The following is a 10,243-nucleotide window of genomic DNA, read 5'->3' on the forward strand; positions in this document are numbered from 1 at the left end:
ACCGTAAAAGGAGAGACATTCTGCTGGACTGACCAAAAGCTACTAAGCACTGACCGAAGAAAGAAGATGCAAGAATCTGATTGGCCAACGGCACTGAAGCAGACTGAGTGACAACGACATGAAGCCGTTTCCCTCCAACGGTTATTTCGAAATTCGAAATCACCGAATGCCTCAAGTGTCACTATAAATAGGCCTTTCAGTTGCTTCATTCGATGCAGATCTTCAACTAGCCATTACGCTGACCAAATTCACACTTGAAGTTCTGTGAGAAAAAGCAAAGCAAATACTTACACCAATTTCCAGATTATTGTGTAAAAGTCTAGAGTGATTTCCAATCATCTAAAGTGTCTTAACAATTGTTGTTTAGGACAATCTTATTATCAATTCTAGAAATAGAAATGAGAGGCTGAGTACTCGGTTATAGTACTCAGCGGTAGAATAGGAGTGAGTAGAGGTATAGAGGAAGGTACTCTTGTTATACTCAGCTTCTAGTTGTAAAAGGTTTGGTGCTCTACCTTTAAAGAGCTCAGTAGAGAATTTGAAAGCTCAGAACGTGTTCCAGGGACAGGACGTAGGCATAGAGGCTGAACCTGGATAAATCTGCTGAGTAACATCTTTCTAACCTTAAACTCCTTTGATATATATATTGCTTTCTTAAAAACTGACTAAGTAAAGAGGTCACGCTGAGTTGTGTGCATTGAGTATCTGAGTTCAGGAATAGACTCAAGTGCTATCTCCTGACTCAAGGAAAGAAGCTGACTTAGTCACCAGTTGACTAAGCTAGTGTCTTAAGTTCACTCAGCGCGCTGTGTAAACCTTTTTCCAAGAAAAAAAAGTCAGCCTCAACATACAAAATTTTAAATAGTTCATATCCCCCCCTTGGAACTAACTTGTTACGTTATAAGGGACCAACAAGAAGCACCAGTGTCTACCCACCACCCATCTGATTCACCTATGAGGTTGATCTCAGAAATCATAGCAACAAAATTATGTTGCTCTTCAGTCAGGTTAACACTAGGAGTAGTGTTTGGCCTGTTCATGCACTTACGTGCCATATGACCTGGTTTTCCACAATTAAAGCAGAGGAAAGTAGCATCATTTCTAGGTGGCTGTTGTTGTGGCCTATTTTGGTTCCTTTGAAGGTTCCAATTCAGATTGACTCGGGTGTTGCGGTTTTGGTTTGGTTTGCGGTTCTGATTCTTAAAATTCTTTTGAACGGGTTTTAGAATAACAGTGGATCTTTTAGTGTTATTAGAAACAATAAGCACTTCTTCTTTTAAATCTTATTTTCGAGCTTCCTCCTCAATTCGGAGGCATGTAATCAGACTTTCCATCGAAAATTCTTTTGTTTTGTGCCTCAAAACATTTTTAAAATCTTTCCACAAATGAGACAATTTGTCAATAATCACAGCAACTTGAAATTGATCATTTAGAGGCATACCTTCTGAAATAATTTCATGTGCTATTTTTTGGAGTTCGTGGGATTGAAACTCCACTGATTTGTCATCAGTCATCTGAAATTTGAGGTAGCGGTTGACAACATATTTTTTTGAACCAGCTTCCTCTGTGTCATACTTCCTCTGCAGAGCTTCCCAAATTTTTTTGGCAGTTTTTTCTTCAGCAGTATAGTAGTCATACAGATCGTCTGTTAACCCATTGAGTGTATAATTTTTGCACAGAAAATCCGTTTTTTGTCCATTTTTCATCACCATCAGTAGCATCTTTAGGAATAATAGGCTTCTCCGAAGTCAGAACAGAAGCAACTTTTTTCGTGGTGAGGTAGAAGAGCATCTTCTGTCTCCACCTTCGGAAGTGAGCTCCTTCAAACCGGAATGGTTTGTTGATTTCAACAATCTCATTAGATTGTTCGGTGGCCATAGCAGCAGTAGTGAATCGTCTTAAAATTATTGGAACCGGAACAAAGAAACACAGAAATTGACCGAACAAAATAATGGGCAGAGTTGCGGACTATGTCGCTTTCTTTAAGACGTCCGCGGAACTGCCAGAAGGTGCAAGCAGATTAAATTCTGGTCGCCTCCAGGATAAAATGGCCCACTCGTAATACGAGTTCGTATTGCACAGTACGAACCCGATCTATCTACACTCAAATTAACTGCTCAATTTCAATAGTTCTTGAAAGAACAGGAAATTGATATCAAAAGAATAAAAAAATAATAAGAACTAAGAGAGTTGTTCTTTTCTGTGTGTAATTCGACTAAAACACTCATTTATTTATGGTGGATGAGTTGCTCCCAATAGAAAAAAAAAGTACAACGGCACAAAAAATATGTTTTGATATATAAAAGAAGTGGTCAAGTGGAGAAGAATTAGGATTGTGGTCCAAATATCATAGTGATTGTGTGCATCTCAAATATCATAGAAAATGTAAGTGTCCAAATATCATAATGATTGTGTGGATCTTTTGATACTTTTCAAAACTTTTGAGGGACTCAAAGTGACTTAGAGATTATTTTGGTCTCAAAAGGAAAATTCATATAAGGGCCTAGCCCAACAGAATCCATTTCAAATAAATGTGTTAAGAGTAGAAGAAGGTTTAAATTGAATGTGATTTTTTATGGGTTAAATGAGATGTTTTATAGTATATAAAAAAATATTACCGTTTTAATTCTACCATTATTGGAAATAATAAAATAAAAGCAATGAAAAGACTACACAACATCAATATTACGGCTGGCTCTCAAATAATTTTAAAATCCAAAAAAATATTATAATAAATAATCATTTAAAAATTAGATACAACACCATTTTTGTTATATTTTATATTATAAAAAGAAAAAATTGAGATACAGCAATGTTGGAGACGTAGAAAAAATTAAGGGACCCACCACTCAATCCTATAAAGTCAAATTAAGCGGAGATGGACGCGTCAAAATGATTTCGTGAGTAGGACATTGCTTGGAGCATAGGCGATGTAGAGCCAATTCTTTCATGCGCGTCCTCTCTTCTTTCAGCTTTTTTTTTTTTCTTGGAGAGTCGCTGGATTGAGCGACTTGCCCAATCCCATTTCTAGTGGTTGGAAGTGTCTGGTTAATTACAGACTGGTCCAATTCAGTACCATTAGAGTTGCTCTAACATTTTACTCATTTCACATAATACCTTTCGCTTTGGTGTATAGCCGATTAAAATAACCGGTCAACACATCATGTCATTCTTTTTTCATCTCTCTCGTTTAAAAACATGGGATCCCTAAAATTGAAATGTCTAAAATACTTTTATTGTTTTTACTCCTATTCCTCTGTCTTTTCATCTTCTTCCCTCCATTTCTCTCTCTCTCTCTTCAAAGGATTCAGACCTGTTGTAGACACCGAGTCGGAGGACCTGTGACGAAAACCTGAAAACAAGACGGTCGAAGCGATTGATTCCAGAAGTTTTGAAAAATATATAAAGAATAATAAGCGGAGGAAAATTAACGGCACGGCGCGGGCACGCAACGGCATCCCGCACGCGGACGACGATGGTCGAACGCCCGCTTGACGGCTCGAGACGTGCACGCGGCGTCCGTCGGACGCACCGCGAGTGGCACGCTCTCGACGTCCGAGCAATGCCTGGGACCGCTGGCGGTGCGCGCCCTCATGGGCCGTTGAGCGCACGTGCCTGGCAGCGTAAGGCGCGCGTCCGGCGGCCGCGACGTGCGAGCGTCTGGCTGCGCGGAACGCGCGCTCGGCGGCCACGGAGTGGACGCGTCCGACGGCGCGGGGCACGCCCCGAGGGTCGCCGGACGGGCATCCAACCACGTCGGGCGAACGCCCAACGCGTCGGGCGGACGCCCGACGAGGATTGGGCGCGGGCGCCCAACCTCGCGTTGGGCGCTCGCCCAACGCCGTTGGGCGATCGCCCAACATTGTTGGGCGGCCGCCCAACAAGGTTGGGCGGTAGCCCAACACTAGGTTGGGCGGCCGCCCAACCACAATGGGCGACGCCCAATTTTTTTTGGGCGTCGCTCATTGTTTCGGGATCCGTTTCCCTATATAAGGGCACGGATCCCAAGGTGAAAAGGAGGATTTTTTGAGGAGGAAAACTTTCTCACTCTAAACATTTTTAGAGAGAGAGAGTGGATTTTTTTGAGAAAAATATTTTTTTTCTCAAAAATTCCAAATTTCCTAAGTTCAATTTTTACTAAATTTTCATTAAAAAACGGAAGCTTGCGGTTCGTGGAATCAATCGGCTTCGACTGTCAGATACCGAATTAAAGGTATTATCCGAGGACTAGACTCTTTATTTAATTTATTTCTCTCATTCTATTTTTTTTTTTATGTTATAGTTTTGTATTCCTTTAGTCATTTATTTATTTTGTCACGTTTTATTTAGTTAGCATATTTATTTAATTTTCGTTTCGTGTTAAATAAAATTCGGTTTTGTTTTAAAATAAAAACCTCGTTTTGACATCCCAATACGAACCGTGATCCGATAAAAAGGTAGTTCGGGTGTCGAAAGCGTTGTAATTATAGGTTTTTTAATTTAAAAGAAATTTCCAAATAATGTTTTAAAAACAAAAACATCGTTTTAGGAACTTCCGTTTTCGACTATGATCCATTTTCGGTAGTTCGGAAGTCCAAAACGATTGAATTAGATTTAATTTAAGGCTTTTGAACAAATCTGGAAAATATTGGAGTGCTGCTGTAATTTGCCAATTCTGTCACTAAAGGCTGTTTACCGACGGATTTTCCGTCGGTAAATCTGCCAAAATGTAAAAAATGCCATTTCAGTCCATTTTTCTTAACTTTTAGACTTTTAATCCTTAGTATATATATATATGATTATGTAATACATGTTTTTCAACTTATTTTAGAACTTTAGTATATATATCTATTTTAGAATATTTGTATATCTCTTTTTATTCTATTTTGTAATATAAGTATAAATATATATATATGTATTTTCCTTTTTTTATTAACTTAGGTTATATTTAAATATTAGTTACTTGATATTTTGAGAAATAATGAATAGACATTAGCATATAGTATTTTTGATATTTAAACTATATTAATTATGTATATATATGTATAGTTTTTTTTTTTTAGAATATTCGGGTTATTTTAGTGATTATTGAGTTAAATTATTTTTAGATAAGTATTACTTTCTTAGTTATAGGATTTACTTATTATTTTCACATTTCAAAGTATAAGATATATTGTGTTTATTATCTTCATATACATATAGTGATTTTTGGTTAAATCTTATTTTCTTATCTTCCTTTTTGATTTAAATGTATACATATATATATATGGTCTAAAACCATTTTCTTTATTCTTTTGGCCCATTCATGGGTCCACGTTTCAAAAGGGCTTCATTTGGGTATAAATGTTAGTTTATTGTAATTATAATAGTTAAAGAGTCCATTAAAGTAAGTGGGGAAAATAAATCACCAAAAAGAGAGTTTTCAATTGAATTATTTAAACTAATGTTTTTTTTAGATTTGTAATGTAAATAAATGGAGTCATTCTTGTTAATATTTCAAATCGTCTTCAAAATACCAAGTTTTAAAACCCTAATCCGTTCCAAAGGCGGATTAAAGGATCATTGTAATTAAAATCGTTTTCTTTGCGAATAATAGAGTTTTGAACCATTTTCTTAAAGAATTTGTACAAAATAAAATTGACTTGTATGTTTAACCATGTTTTCTCATTAAAAGGTTTTTTTATCTCAAACGTTTTCAAATACTCGAGTCGTTCCAACGGCGATTCGGGTAAACTTCATCAAACGGGGTTTTAAAACGCACCTGAATCGTTCCAACGGCGATTAAGGTGCGAACCATGTAAATAAATCCGTTTTTGGGAAATGAGTTAGTGTAGAATAAACACACGATATAATATTTAATACGGTTGTAAATAAATCACTTCTTTCTTCCCCCTCTCTGTGTATGTATAAACATAAATGGGTGATTCTTTACTGATGTGGCTTTTCAATATCATATGCTCAAAACGGTTTCTAAAAAGAGAAAGAAAAGGGTTTCAAATGAATTTTAAACTTAAAGAAGTATACGATTAGTCCGTTATCGCCTAACATGCTGAGTAGGAGGCCGGTGGTTCATAACCGGGCGATGTCGGGGTGCCTAGTAGCCTTTCTCTGGAAAGGAGCTAGCCTTCTCGGCTCGTACCTAAGTTTCCCGAACCCACACCGGTCTCCCGCAAGGGATCGATGTTCATTTTTCCATTCGTGGGTGGCGACTCTTCCATATCTTCGAGCTCCGGTCCTGCCGAGCAGCTTGATTCCACGATTGGTTGCTTTCGGCGCCAATCACCGCTTACGTCGCCATGAGGTTGTCCACCCCCCGGTCCGCCCGGGAGATTAGGCCGCGGCACCTCGTCTAACAAGTGGCGACTCTGCTGGGGAAGCGAGAAATTTGATTCCGGAAGGCATGCACTAAGCCCTTAACGGGGACGGATCGTTTTACTTCTTTTCGTATGCATACATGTGCATTATTGCAAACCCTTTGGGTAATTTCCGCGAAACCTCTAGCGAGAGTCCATTCGTCGCTCGAAAGAGGCTAGCGTAAGTTCCCCCTTACAGTAAGGCGTCAGAGGGTCCCCATCCATTCGTTAGGGGCGAATCTGTGCAGTCCTGTGAGGTCCCGCGGTCAGCCGTGTCAGCATATAGTAGCCTTAGAAGTTTCCATAGCATTACCCGTTACTATTTTTGATGTGATAAATGAATCAGTTCGTGTTTTCAAACCGCCATGATACGTGTCTAATCCTAAATTATGTAAAGAAAATGAGACGATGCGTTGATATATACTCATGAATCGACATACTAATTACCCTAAAACATCGAAACGATTTGAACTAAAGACGACTTAGTCATCTCATATGAATGAACATGTGCGACCCGCCTTGTCCCTTTCGGTGTCCCGACGAAGGCACGTGTTCAGGAAATACGTTATGACATAAGCACGTATTAGTATGAATCGGTTCGGTGTTAAGGATAATTACATTTCGATACAAAAGACTATATTAACAATAGCCGTTATTCATATTCTTTAAATAAATTAGGATAAAACGAGATCAAGACGAAACGAAAACGAAGAACATTTCTGTTTCGAACGACCTTGTTGTAACGTGAAAAGTTTCGCACAAGTAGCCCGTCCCTTCCTAATGAAAGACGAGCTTTTACATTATGCCTCGTGTCGTTCTTAAGAGAAATGGATGTGTCCGTACAGATGACTAAGAAAATAAAGAAGAAAAAAATGAACTAAACGACCAAAATCATTCCGAATCTACGATATATATCAATACCGAGAGTAGTTAAAGAAAATAAACCAATGTCGTTGAATACGTGCCTCGGACGAGTGTATACCCCGTTTAAAATCTCGAAGCCGAATTAAGCCAAACCATATAATTGCGCCATATGGACGAGACTGCGGGTTTTGACTAACGACTCGATCATTTCGACCGTTACCAAAACTGCAAGAAATATGGCCCGATGTACGTGTTTGCTTAAATCGTGCCTAAAGGAAAGAGAACGGTGATGTCCTCGCTTTGAATAAACATGCGATTCAACGAAATGTTGATTTTCTATAACCACACTAAGATGATATATCCCGTGGATTGGGAACAACAACGAACTGTTGCTAGCCGAAAGATTATCGTGCGCTCAAATAAGACTCGCTGTCTTTTCACGTAGCTGAAACGAGCAAACGAATTCTTAACACTAAAAACAAACACGTTACGCGATGAGTCTGTTCCTTAAAATAAAAAGTGATTCCATCACTAAACAAACACGTGGTTACGTCTCTCGATAGATCCAAAAAAAAAAATCCCATTGTAATCCAAAAATCGAGACACGAACCCACGCGAATAAAAAGGAACGGGTCATTATCAATAACGAACGATTGAACCAGAAGAATAACTCGTACCGCGTCTAAATCCGAAATATGCTCAAAAGGGAATCAAAACCCGAACTAATGCGTCTCGCGAAATAACAAAAGACGAGTTATTCGAAAGGACAATCTGATTTGGTCGATATCTTAGTCACTGAATGCTGATGCGTTAAAACGAATTGTGTTGTTTGGTGAATGATTTATTTTTCCGCAATAATCGACGGCATCACGCATCCTCTGGACCACGATGTGAGCCCATACCAAAATCCTAGGAAAGAGACTTGGACAAGCGAGTGTGTGGAGGAATAAGGATGGAAGAGAGATGATGTGATGATTGTGATTGTTATCTAACGTTTTCTTTCTCTTATTGCGATCTACTTACGCATTATGTACGATCTTCGCTAACTAGTTTGTTTGTATAGATTTATATCTTGTTGTACATCAGTCGAGTCAGATTTAAGTTATAATGCGTTCCATGCTTAACGAATCATTGCAATCATACCATATAGAGCGTTGCATGCTAACCGCATTGCGTGCAGCCATTCTAGGTTTCATAGATTTAGGACGTGTTTATTAGGAAAGTGAGAAAGAGTCGACCCCAGCGTCGCGTGTCATTCAGGAGGCATACTAGTTATGTCGTGACGTATCCCATACGTCTTTGCCTTGTCATACCTATGTGTTGGGACGCATCCTATGCGACCTTGGCACGTCTCGCGCGTCTTCACCGTGTCGTTTGTATGCTAGCTAGGAGGCATGTCCATTATGTCGTGACGTATCCTATGCGTCTTCGCCTTAGCATACTATGTGTATGGTAGCGTACCTCGTACATTTTTCCAGTATCGTAGGCACCAGTCAGAAGGTACAACCCTTATGTCATGGCGTATCCCATACGCCCTTGTTTTGGCATACCCCGTATGTCACGGCACCTCCAATATGTCCTTACCCTGTCAAGAGGCGTACTATTCTCTCGTGACGTATCCCCTATGTAATTGTTGTGTCGTGTCATCACGCGTCCACCCGTCAGGAGTCCCACTTGTCATGTGGTGACGTATTCCTTGCATCTTTACTTTGTCGTACCCCTGAGGACGTAACGCACCCCCCATGCACTTTCCAGTAAACATTCAGACACTGACCAAGGGGTGTACCCGTTATGCTATGACGTATGCCACATGTCCTTTCCCTGTCGTGCCTCGTATATTATGATCCATCCCTTGTGTCTTTACCACGTCATTACACATCGGCCAGAAGGGGTACCATGTGTGTCATAACGCATCATGTACATCTTCGCCTCATTCCTTGCGCCAAGCAAGGGGCATGAGTTGCATACCCCATATGTCAGGGCATATCCGATGCTTGTTCACCATGTTATGTATGTTAGACGGAAGGCATACCATTTGGGCTGTGGCGTAGCCCAGACATCCTTACCCCGTCCCATCTTCCATATCGTGGAGTGTCTTATGTGTCTCCATCACGTCAGCTATACGCTAGTCAAGATGTGTACTCGATGCGCCACCGTGCACCGCGTACATCCAGGCATTGTCAAGGTCGTAAATCGTGATAGGTCATAAATGCGTCGTCCATATCAGATACACTAGTCCAGAGCCATACCCCACATGTCACGACTTGAGTTCTCACCTTGTTAGGTGCCTAATGAAAGACATACCCCGTATGTCATGATGAATCTCGCACGTCTTTACCAGGTCTTGCATACCCGTCAAGTGGTCTACCTCTAGACCCCGAGGTGTTCTCTACGTCTTCGCCAAGTTATACTTTGCGTGGGATGGGTCGGACATATCTTTATCGTCCCGTTCATACCATTAGGGGGTATACCGCCTGCATCGTGACCTGCCACACGCACCTTCGCCATCGTGTTTAAGTCATCCGGAGACATATCCCATATGTCGTGATGTACTCCGCCTCCCTCTGTCATGGTTAACAATACCAAACTGCTTGGTGGTCGTACCTTGTTGTCCTAACATTCACATCGTGGGGAAAATTCCATTCACTTTCCACGTGGTCGACTCGAGACATACTATGTGTGTCGCCACGTCACTTACAACTTATCGATAGTTCAAAAAAAAAAGAAACATTGTCATGGCATCGGTTCCCCCCGAGACTCGAATTAACCATTCGTCACATGTCTCACACACGTCCTACTTATGTCTCAAGACATACCAGGTATGTCGCTACGCCTTAGCCAACACATCTCAAGATTATGACTAATACCTTGATCTCAAATAGAACCATAATCTCATGGGCCATCGTCACCTCCCTTTCGTATCTCAAAACATACCCACGAATGTCGCCACGCTATACATAATGCCCAAGTGATTCCAAATATATGTTGTTATATTATCCATGCCCCTCACCTCGTAGGTTTCCATCATGACCTTCGCACGCTAAGAC

Source organism: Euphorbia lathyris, chromosome 9 (genome assembly GCF_963576675.1).
Source record: "Euphorbia lathyris chromosome 9, ddEupLath1.1, whole genome shotgun sequence".
In the NCBI taxonomy this organism is placed as follows: Eukaryota; Viridiplantae; Streptophyta; class Magnoliopsida; order Malpighiales; family Euphorbiaceae; genus Euphorbia; species Euphorbia lathyris.